Genomic DNA, 9,826 nt, shown 5'->3' on the forward strand with positions numbered 1-9,826 from the left:
GTCCAAGAATTTTTCGAGAACGAGGTGGACTCATTCTTTTGTGGTGACATGTCTATCGACCTTCTAGTGTATGAAGAGTTGTGTCAGGAGATTAACATGGGACCATAAGATACTTCATTTTTGGAGCATCCACTTACTCAATTCGTTGTTTAGATCTCTTATAAAGGTGCATAAGATATGCATTTTAAGAGGGATTTTTTAAAAATGATTTATATTACTGTGCTTTGTATAATTTAAATTGATTATCCTAACACCATTTTTTATCTGTGCAGGTGACATTTTCAGGATGAGTCGAGGGATGAGCAATGAGGAGTTGCAGGACATCTTCGCACGCATCTCTCCAGACCAGCTCGCAAGATTCAGAGAGATGGTAGACCAGGAGCTATCTCATTCTTCCTCAGGATGCTCTGCTAGATCTGCTTCAGCGCGATCGGATGCTTCGACTTCGAGCAGACAATCTCGATGCTCACAACTTGGGCTAGAGGGAGGGACTGCATCGGGATCAGGGGGATGTTGCTGTGGAGACACAGATGTGGTGTCTCCGTCTCATTGTTCAGTTGGAGCTGCGTCACCTCTAGGATTTGTCACACCTATGGGGACGTCTACTCCAGTTACTCCGGCTTTTGCACAGCCGTCAGCAAGTGGCACCCCTTTGGGTGCCACTCCAAGAGAGGCTACCCCCGTCGGTACACCAGATGTAGAGGGGTCTCATGGATATGCCCAAGAGTGTGGACCGAGATGGGAGAGGACCCATCTTAGGCAGACTCCTAGGGGTCATGGATATCTAGTTGATAGTAGGTCAGGAGCCATCATCATGAATGATGAGGGGAGGAGGGTGATGGCTCGCATGAGAGAGTTGTGCCAACAAGTTTTTCGGCACAACGTCCTGGATCATTGGAAGAACATACCGTAGGGGAGCAAGGACTACATAGTAGCATCCTTGCACGAGGAGTTTTCGGTGCCAGCCGCAGTAGATAGATTCTCTACAGGTTGGATGATGGATTGCATGTGTGCATACATGTCACATAGACGATCCGACGCACGCAAGGCAATCAAGAGTGGGGCTGCAAAGCCCGAGTGGTTAGATGCAAATGACTGGTGCCGACTGAGGGAGGAGGCTACAGATTCTCCAAGACATTCGAGTCAGTAGCGCGAGGCGGTGAGGGCACGACTCGAGGCCGGAGTGGTCCATCATCTTAGGAGTGGCGGCCACATGACATATTTGGAGGACTTTGTAAGTTTTTCTTATGTTTTGCTTGTTTGTTTTTTTGAAATATTCTTTGTACTGACAATCATGTTTCTAACAGTTAGCATTTTTTTTTCTTTGCAGCATTCCATTACAAATCGCGATCCGCAAGGCCTTGAGACTTGATATGCAAAGAGGCATGGTCTCAATGCATTGATCGACCGATTGTATAGACACGGCGGCCCTATAAGTCACTCATCTTTCTTGTCCGTAGTTACCATGAGATATTTGAATGCATTATTGTATGGTGGATTGATGTGTTGTTTCTTTTTTTGCAGAATTCGTTCGATGCTCCTTTGCGGCGGGACGAGCTTTCGGGGGACGAGGATTTGTAGCTCGCCCTTGGATCCTTGGAGCTCACACACCTTTATTTTTTAGTCGCCTGATCTATGTAGACATTTTCTATGTATTAGTGATATCCTGTCAAATTTTTTTTAATCCTTGTTACTGTCGCTATTAGTGTCGCAAATTTACTACTCGCGTTGTCGAAGGATTTGCCAAAGCAAAGCAAAGTCATGTCTACAGAAGACCTTGACTAATTTTCAAGATAGAAGATCACTCATACAAATAAGCAAGATGAGAGGATTTGTGAGCAGCATCAACCAAAGGATGGATCCATGACTTACACCTCTATAAACTGAAAAGTAGGACTTGTAAAAGCACAAGTTCTCATCTCAAGGATTAGCAATTTTCAGAAGTAATTGGTTTGCTGAAGCAGGTTTATGATTGAATGACCTATAAATTGAAGGCAGATCCATGTGTGAGAATATAGCTAAGAGCAAAATTGACGCTGATGCAGTAACACCGCATTGAAGGAGAAACACAGCTCGCAAACTGCTTTCATCCAGAGTATTATATACTCCTCATGACATGCACTATATGGCATACTGCACAGCCTGTCACAGTACCCAAATTGGCAGCAATTCCCCACAACTATTATATCTGGTAACAACTCCAATACCCGGAAGATTCTAGTCAAAAGCTACTACATCAGCTCATGGAAATTGGCAGTCTGAAGATCTCTATTCATCTCTCCAAAACTCCACAAATGCTCTGAATTATGTAACAGAACACCAGTCCTCTTGTCGAAGGATTCCAGTCTCACAGATCAAAGATGATATAATTATTGTTGACGCCGCAGTGGCAGACCAGATCACTTCCTGGAGGAGCAGCCATGGACTTCCAGATGTATACTTGGGTGAACATGTATGCTCTGGCAAGACATGCAGTTACTACCAATTAGGAGATGTATTTCTGTGTGAAAAAAAGTGGTAGAGCTCATGATTCTTCGAGCGATCTTCTAGTGTGCACAATTTCTGGACATTGTTTTGATCGTTGGCTTTCTGTCTCTTAGATATAATTGTGACGACAAGAGGGAATTGGAAGCTATAAATGATACGCTGCCCAAAGATAGGTGCTGAATGGACAGTCTAGGAGTTTTCATCCTTTGGAGCGATGGCGACAATCTTCCTGTGGTTATTGGTGGCAAAATTCAGGTCGTCCTCCCCTCGCCACTGCAATAAATGTCTTAGTTTTCTTTTACCCGTAAAGGCTGTCTGTCTCGTTACCATCTTTCACTACCCCTCTTTTCGATGACAGAGCAAGAGCTTACATTAACCAGAATTGCAGAAATTCCCCCTCGCCTGAGAGAAAGCTTCCCATCCAATCGACGTCATCCTCTTCCGTTTCCCCAGAGCATTTTTAGAGGCAGGCCATCGCAATGGAATTTTGTAATTTAGCGGCACTCGAATCAAACACTGGTGTCTGTCTCCAGAGAGATCGCAATGTCTGTCATACTCTTCACCATTACTAAATCCAACATCAGCGGCAAGCGATGCGTTGTAGCAAGGTACAAAATCACATGAGACCCAAAATTGCACCCTATGTCTAGCACTATACGGATGCCAATTTCGCTTATCGAGCTGACGCCAATAATATTTGCGATTGTCCAAAAATGCGATACCTCCGCGTCAGGAGCCTCAGACTGAATTGTTAAAAGATGGTCTTCTTCCGGCATTACCCTCTCTTCGAGCCCTGTTGCCTTGGCTGGCATGTAATCTCGGGTTAGCTTTAGGTTCCCCCTTCATACAGAATTCGATGATTCCTGTAATATTGTGCCTCCTCCTCCCAGTTGCAACCACCAAATGGTCCCTATCTCACAGATTCCTCAAGACCTCCATCTCAGCATCCCTGTATTCGTTGCTTTTTTTTCCCTCTTCCCACTAATAAAGCGGCCCCCAAATTGGCTTTTCTCCCCATCAGAAAAGCGGCCCCTGGGCAGACTCTAAATTTGCTTCCTAGCTGTGGTCCACATTTAACATATATATCCACCAATGCATTCCCAAGTACACTATTTCCTCCCAGCAAACCCCCTTTTACAATTTCAGCATGTATTATTTTGCCTTTTTCAGGTGCTCCTATGCTGCCACAGCTAATTCTGCTTTCGATTGCAGTCCAATTTGTGACAAATTGCAAGCACACCATCAATATCAAAATGCTTTGCAAGATACAAGTTGTGGCCATCATCCATATCCTTCCTGAATGGCACCCAATCATAAGCATGGGGAGCCAATATTACCTGCACATCATTCAGTTGAAGCTGAAACTGGTTGTAAAAAGTAAAATACAGTGTTTCCTCATAAGTATCTGTGCCTCCACTAGTGGGTGGTAGTTTGGAATTTCCATATTCTCTTTATGTGACCAAAGGAGCTTTTTGCAATCCTCCAAGAATATACTGTTTGACTGTTTTAATGATTTCAACATTGCAGTACGCATCACAACAATCAGTTGACTACCAAGAGAGTCTTCCAGATTTTGTGGAAATATAAGAACTAGACTCTCTATTTGAATTTACATGCTGATATGTCTTCCCATAGCCACAAGCTTTCAAGCCACACACATAAGTAATAGCATCCTGACCGATGCTTTTGAGTGTCATCTCATCAAGGAATTCCAATACTTCTCTATCACAGCCATGTTCAGCATATCCTGTCATAAGTGTCGTTCAGGATACGACATCTTGATCTGACATATTGTCAAATACTTCTTGGGCTTTTCCAAGCATACCAGATTTTACATACATGTCAACCAGAGCATTATTGATAAATTCCTCTTGTTCCAAACCCTCTTCACTATACTACCTACGCAGAACAAAAGTATAATCACAACAACTAAATATGTACAAAGTATCAAATCCCACACACAACTTTTGGGTGGTTTTCACACCTCGAATGCGCAGCAATACGACAGCGTCGCTATTGCCGTCGCTATGCGCGTCGTAAATTGACTGGTTGCGTCGCTATTGGCGTCGCTAGTAGCATCGCATTTGCGACGCTAATAGCGATGCCAATAGCGATGTTTCTATGGTGTCGTTAATAACGACACTTTTTTCGATGACGGGGAAAAATTTTGTTGTTTGTATTTTCGTCGCTTTAAACGTCGGTATAAGGTCTATATCTTATAGTATAGAGGGAGATAAGTTTGAGAATGCAAGGAATTGTGTTGAAAAATGAGTGAAAAATGTAGGAGGACAAGAGATTAAGTCTTCATCCATGAAAGCAAATCCTATGATTATTTTTGAGAAGGTTGAATCTAATGGGGAGTTGTAGAGTGGTAGCTCTCCTAAGGTGCAAAAACTTAAGTAAGTTACCCATGAATATATGCATGTATCACGTGGGTTCAAAATAAGGTATTTTTAAAATTCTATTTTTATATATTTTTTACATACAAAAGGGTGTAATATAATGTATTATTTATAGATTGAATAGAAAACTATTATATTTTATTACAAAAATCACAGAAATAAGAATATTTATAAATAGACCTTGAATGCACGTGATGTAGAGACTATACATATAGTAACTTCCTTGAGTGAAAAAATCAGAAAAAGGTAGTACTACCTACTAGCAATAAAGGTGATAAGGTTAAAGTGATTGAGGAGTTCAAAGAACAAGAAAATAGTAAGAAAATAAAACACCCAAAGACGGGAGAGAAAAAGAATCGCTTAAATGAATGGCAAGAAAAGGGTAGACCTTCACGAACATGTATGGCCCACTTGGTGACTTGGATCCCAGTGTCTGAAACTAATTAACAAATGGAAAGAGAAACAAAAAGGTTTACCTTTATAACTTGGAACATTAGAGGATTATGTGCTATTGAGAAGAAAAAATATTGTGGGTATCTTTTAAGGCATAAGAAGCTTGATATTCTTACTCTACAAGTGAAGCCTTGGCATGGAAATAGACATAAAATTTGGAGGTTAGATTGTTTTTGCTAGTTGCTACAATAGGGGAAAAGTGGGTACAATGTTGATCGCAAAGAAGACATTAACATTAGGGGGAATATGGACTCAAAAATAGACCTTTAGATTAAGGGTTAATCATATTTTTAATCGTGCAAAAATTCGAGGCCGACAAATAGGAAAGGGGGGTGATGTGAACATTTTATCCACTCGGCTTTAAAACTTTTGGTCCACAACTCTAGTTTTTCCCAAACATTCATGAGTTTGCAATATAAAAAAAACAAAAACACCCTTATGCATTGATTGCTTTTGGAGGAATGCCATGGTTTTGAATTTGAAATTTAAATTTAAAGATGCACATTTTATAAAAAATTCAGGTCAAATGGTGGGATAGATGCCATATGGAGGGAATCTCATCACAGTGCTCGAAAATCATTGGTAAAGTGCTCAAAAATCATGGGCACAATAGCCATATAATTTTTTTCTTCTCATGAATCACTACAATGATACAGGAGTATAGCGACGGCCATTTTCGACGCAAATTAGCGGCATCGCTATTTGCGTTGCTATTGTTATTGCAAATGCGGCGCAAATAGTGACGGTACTGAGGCGAAAAAAAACGTGCCGAAACACGAGCGTGTTATTATGCGCGAACGAACGAAAGAGGAATCGAAAGGCAAAGTGAATTGCATCTTGCGTTTGAGAGGGAGAGGGGAAAGAGGGAGAAGGAGAGCTTCTCACCACCGCCACCACTGTTTGCGAAGAAGAGAAGGAAGTGTACGGAGGGCAAAGAGGAGCTGGTGTCACAAAGAGGAGCCACCGAATCCATCCTCGGGCCTTTGCGGTGAGTGCATTGTTTCCTCTTGCTTTGTTTTTGTTTTTTCTCCTTTTCTTTTGATTTTTTTGTTAAAAATCATGTATATTGAGAGAAAAAGATAGAAAATGAGAGAGGGAGAGGAAGAGAAAAAAAGAAAGAAGGAATGAGAGAGAATGAAAAAAACATTAAACATAATAGAGAAAGAGAGAAAGAGAGAGAGAGGAAGGGAGAGAGGAGAATGAATGAATAAAAAACAAAGAGAGGGTAAGATCATATTCTTTAATTTTTTCTTCTCTTGTTTGTAGTAGTGGTAGTAGTAGTAGTAGTAGTAGTTGTAGTTCTTTAATTTCTTCTTTTCTTGTTTGTAGTGCTAGTAGTGGTGGTAGTAGTAGTTCTTAATTTCTTAATTTCTTATTTGTAGTAGTAGCAGTGGTAGTAGTAGTAGTTCTTTAATTTATTATTTTCTTATTTTTGGTAGTAGTAGTGGTAGTAGTAGTAGTTATTATTGTTGTTTTATTTCTTATTTTCTTCTTTTCTTATTTGTTGTTGTTGTGGCAGTCATAGTAGTGGTGGTGGTGGTGATGGGAGTGACAGTGGCAGTGGCAGTTATAGTTGTTTAATTTCTTATTTTCTTATCTATTGTTGTTGTGGTAGTGGTAGTGGTAGTGGTAGTTGTTTGATTTCTTCTTTTCTTGTTTTTTGTTGTTGTGGTAGTCATTGTTTAATTTCTTCTTTTCTTATTTGTTGTTGTTGTTGTAGTCATAGTCCTGGTCGTGGTCGTGGTCATAGTAGTAGTAGTAGTAGTAGTAGTAGTAGTATATATATATATATATATATATATATATATATATATATATATATATATATATATATATATATATATATATATATATATAGTTAAAGAAAATGAGAGAGGGAGAGAAAGAGAAAAAGAAAGAAGGAATGAGAGAGAGGGAATAAACATACAACATAATAAAGAAAGAAAGAAAGAGAGAGAGATGGAGGGAGAGAAGAGAATGAATAGATAAAAAACAAAGAGAGAGTAAGATCTTCTGCTTTAACTTCTTCTTTTCTTATTTGTAGTAGTAGTAGTAGTAGTAGTGGTAGTCGTGGTGTTGGCAAGGTCCGGTGCAATACCATGAGACAAGAAACACTCTGACATACATTAATTTATGGGTGAGTGGAGACTTTACATACATTAATTTTGTTGAGTTACAAGAGAAGAAATCCCTTGTCAAACAATTTAAGAATGAAAAAAAGAATGATAACAAAAACAAATTGTTTTTCATAATGTAGACCAAATGGAAAACAATGAAGGTTGTGATGTTCAAGATCGCGAGGCGTATCTTAATCATTGTGTCCCATGTTCTTGCTCTCAATGTAAGCTTGCAATTAGACGAAAATGTCGATTGTCTATAGAAAACGTACGATGCTTCGGTGAGTTTCAATAAGAGATCATTGATCAGACGATCTCAGATTTTGAGCAAACGGTAAGAAAAGTGTATATCAATCATGCATTGTATTCGTAAACTAATTGAATATCATATACAAAAATATTGGGTGTGGCTAGCAAATTTTCTATCTAGGGAGGTGACGTCTCGTCTCAAGGAGGAGTGCACCCTTTGCGGCCAGTTAGAAGAGTTTATAGGCGTGCAATGGATGGAGCACATGAGCCAATCCACCACTTGGAAGGTACTACCCAATCTATACCGTCAATACTAGAGGAGACAGACAGCCTTCCAGACTTTCCTACAATCTTGGAGCCTGAGATGGAGACAATGATCAATACATTGATACCCATGGATGTCGAGACATATGATTCGCTTAGAGAGGAAGCATTCATACCATTATATGATCGGTGCTGAGTATCTCAATTTCCAATAGACGAGGTCGATGCTCTAGACTTGGGCCAGATGTAGGGAGTGGCTCTAGGTGATGCTGCGGAGATATGGATGCAGTGAGCCTGCGGTCAGATCGGGATATAGATGCTACTCCTTACTCTCATGGCGGTTCGAGAGAGCGTGGCTTAGGTGGTTGTTGTGGAGGTATCGACGCAGTGTCTCCGTCTCATCGTTCTGCTGGAGTTGCATCACCTATGGGATTTGTCACACCTGTGGGGATGTCTACTCCAGTCACTCCAGCTTTTGCTCAGCCGTCTACAAGTGGCACCCCTATGGGGCTACTCCGAGAGATACTACCCTCGTAGCTACATCAGATATACAAGGGTCTCTTGGATATGAGCGTGGTCGCAAGTGGGAGAGGACACATCTTAGGCATACCCCAGAGGGGTATGGATACCTTGTAGATGATAGGACATGAGCCATCATCATGAATGATGAGGGGAGGAGGGTGATGGCTCGTATGAGAAAGTTGTGCCAACAAGTTTTTCAACACAACGTCTTGGATCATTAGAAGAACATATCGGAGGGGAGCAAGGACTACATAGTACTAGCACCCTTGCATAAGGAGTTTTCGATATCTATCGTAACACATAGGTTTTCCGCAGCCTGAATGATGGAGTGTATGCATGCGTACATGTCACGCAGATGATCTGACGCATGCAAGTCACTTAAGAGTGGGGCCTCAAAGCCCGAGTGGCTAAACACGGACTATTGATGCCGACTCAAGGAGGAGGCTACAGATTCTCCAGGACGTTGGAGATAGCAGTGCGAGGCGGTGAGGGCACAACTGGAGGCAAGAGTGGTCCATCATCTTGGGAGTGGTGGCCACATGACATATCTGGAGGACTTTGTAAGTTTTTTTAAATTCTTCTTACTTAATCTTTTGTAATATCCCTTGTACTGACAATCATGTTTCTAACAGTTGTATTTTGTTTTCTTTGCAGCACTCTATTACAAACCACGATCCCATTGGCCTAGAGACTCGATATGCAAAGAGACATGGTCTCACTGCATTGATCAACCGATTGTATAGACACGGCGGCCCTATAAGTCACTCATCTTTCTTGTCTGTAGTTACTAAATTTAATTAAAATGCATTATTGTATGGTAGACTGATGTGTAGTTGTTTTTTTTTTGTAGAGTCCGTTTGATACTCCTTTGTGGCAGGACGAGGTTTCGGATGGTGAGGATCTATAGCTCGCCCTTTGATCCGTGGAGCTCACATACTCTTCTTTCTTGGTCACGTGATTTTTATAGGCATTTTCTATGTAGTAGTAGTATCTTGCTATGATTGTACCGTTGCTTTCATTACACGATCATGTATTTATTTCATGTATCAGTGTTATGATTTAAGTACACTTTGCCTTTATTTACACGAGCATTGTACACATTATTGAAACTCTTTTGTATGGCCCAAATAAAACACATATTGCTATTTATGGCAAGCCTGCCACAATTTTTTTTTCTCTATTACCGTCACTATTAGCGTCAGAAATTTACTGCACTCGTTGCTATTAGCATCATAATATATGTTACAAAGCATCTTAATATGTGTCACAAAGCGTCGTTATCATCGTCGTAATATGTGTCGCAAAGCATCATTATCATCATCGCTATCTGCA

This window comes from Lygodium microphyllum, chromosome 27 (genome assembly GCF_053477565.2).
Source record: "Lygodium microphyllum isolate KBCC chromosome 27, Lygodium_microphyllum_v1.1.10, whole genome shotgun sequence".
NCBI lineage: Eukaryota > Viridiplantae > Streptophyta > Polypodiopsida > Schizaeales > Lygodiaceae > Lygodium > Lygodium microphyllum.